The sequence below is a fragment of the Schistosoma mansoni genome, chromosome 1, assembly GCF_000237925.1.
Source record: "Schistosoma mansoni strain Puerto Rico chromosome 1, complete genome".
In the NCBI taxonomy this organism is placed as follows: Eukaryota; Metazoa; Platyhelminthes; class Trematoda; order Strigeidida; family Schistosomatidae; genus Schistosoma; species Schistosoma mansoni.
The window spans coordinates 64,480,666-64,483,446 of NC_031495.1; positions in this window are offsets into that span (position 1 = coordinate 64,480,666).

Genomic DNA, 2,781 nt, shown 5'->3' on the forward strand with positions numbered 1-2,781 from the left:
ACTTGTGCAATGGGGTGAAGTTTAAATTCAATTAGTATTGTTTGTTTGAATCTTGCCAGGTACATCCAGCTGACGAGTCCCAAATAGGACGAAACGCGCGTCTTGAATCCCACTACTAACTACTATCCATCTTTGCTTATAATGCTTGTGAATTTAGGCTATATCGAGGCAATACGCACAGTATGCACATATGCCAATTAGAGACTGACCAGTTGCAGTCCTAACAAATTGATGAGAAGATTCAAACAAACAATACTAAGTGAATTTAAACTTCACCCCATTGCACAAGTAAGTGGCTATCGGGACTCAGTAGCTGAGTGGATAACGCGATGGCGTTCGAAGAGAAAGGTACTGGGTTCGAGTTTCAGAATGAAAATCAACTCTGAGATGCAGGTACATCCAGTTGACGAGTCTCGAATAAAACGAAACGCGCATCCTGAATTCCACTGCTACCCACTATCCATCTTTGCTTATACTACTATTTTGTTTTTAGATTTTCTTTTCTCTCAATAATAACAATAATGATAATAATAATGTCGCTTCAACTAATCAGATAATCATCAATAGCGTGATGAGAATTGAAGTAAATAAAGACATTGTGAAAAAGTATAAAGCTTTAGTCACATCTGCACCTGCTTTCTGTCAATACTTGTAATAATTATTATATTGAACTGTATAAATATGTCATGCAATAATCAGAGATGTGAAATAAGTTTGATTACTTACTTACGCCTGTTACTTCTCGTGGAGGAGCATTGGCCGCCAACTGTCCTGGGCAATCCTTTCCAGTTATTCATCTTTTTCATATCTGCTTCTATTTCCCGACGTGATGTATTCTCTGACCTTCCTCTTTTCCGCTTCCCTTCCTATTTTCATTGAATTGTCTTAAGAAATAAATATACACATAGATATATGACAATTGAATGACAATGACAGTTTATGTCAATACATATTCATATCCCTTGCGTTTTGTTTCCGTTTTTTCCTTATCGATGTTCTATTGAAATACATTGTATGCCTGACCATCATCATATACTACTTATGTAGATATAAGTAACCTACACCACAGGATAATCTTCAATATTATTCAATTAGTTCACTACATCAAAAACAAACAATCTACTACAATGTTAACTCAGAAGGAGTCAATTGTACTCTATATAGTTCAGTTGTAATATTCTTAATAATGACATGTATTTGACTTTAACAATGACTATATACTTCCTTAACATTCCTTATAAAGATTATTGATAAGTAATGAGAAAACAAGGTTTAGGATTAATGGATAGTGGCTAGCAGTGGGATTCAGGGCACGTGTTTCGTCTTATTTGGGACTCGTCAGCTGGATGTAATGGCATCTCAGAGTTGATGTTCACGCTGGGACTCAAACCCAGTACCTGTCGCTTCAAACGCCATCGAGTTATTCACTTAGCTACTGAGTTTTTGTTTGTAATGCTTGTGAATTAAGGCTATATCGAGGCAGTCTCCACCGGATGCACATATGACAATAAGAGACTGATCAATTACAGTCCTAAATAACAATGGGAAGATACAAGTATACAACATCAACCGAAAGTGTTTAATAGTTAATATTTATAAATAAAATCGAAATTCATGTGACTTTACAAACCAATATTTCATAATAATCAAAGATGGCTAGTAGTAGAATCTAGAACTCACGTTTTATCCTATTCGGTACTTGTCAGCTGAATATATTTGCATGCCAGGGTTGATGTTCACTTCGGGACTCGAACCTAGTGTCGTTTGTTTCAAAAATCAAATGAATCAATAGTTCATAATTTTACTATATATTAATCTGTTCATAATCATATGATCCACACTAATATTTCAGGGGAATAACAGATATCCGTATATTTAATGAATGAATATTACATATAAGAAGATGATTTCTAATGAGATTTTCACTTCATAAGCTACCTTGCAGGTTATTCAGTTTGCTCATTCAACAATTCAGTATGTACTACGGTGTCGTGTTCATAGAAGACGTATCTAGATGGCTAATGAAATGAAATCGTCAGTGAAAATTACACTAATAGACAAAACTAACGGAAAAGTGCTTAATACTTCACTTTTATTGAACACTGAAAGAGGATGATTCTTATATTTATAAGACGGTTAAGTTGTAAAAAAGGGGATGCAATATCCACAGAACAACAAAGTATACAGTGTTTGAAAACACGTGATTCGTCAACTACTTTCCCACCAAACATTTACAACAAGGTTATTGATTTTGTGATACAAGAGATGCAAGCAAAATACATTATATAATATAATATACCCTTATGGGCCAGGGTAATCTTGCACTGGTTTTCAGGTGAACCAGACACCATCCAGACTTTCACGCGGCAACCCAAACATTACAGCTCAATCCCGCTTAACAGGAGAGCCAGACACTGAACAGGCTTAGCCCAAGCAGTACAGCTCAATCCCGCCCTATAGGAGAACCAGACACTATAAAGGCTTCAACGTTACAATCCGAACAGCTCAGCCCAATCCTGTGGCGCAACCACTCAGGTACCAAACACTCTGGTGGACCAAAGCAAAATACATAGATGATATTATTTTTGAGTACGCCATTGTTATTGTAAGGATGGCTCGTTGGCAAACTCAAGAAGCTCAGAAAGAGCCGAAGACATTCCATCCAATCACCGCTAGAGGAACATTCTAGAATGTCGACGTGTAGCTTCCCTATCGGATGGATAGGCAAGACCCCCTATGTGCCTATTGGCTGTTCGAAATGATGACTTACTTTCAGCCAAT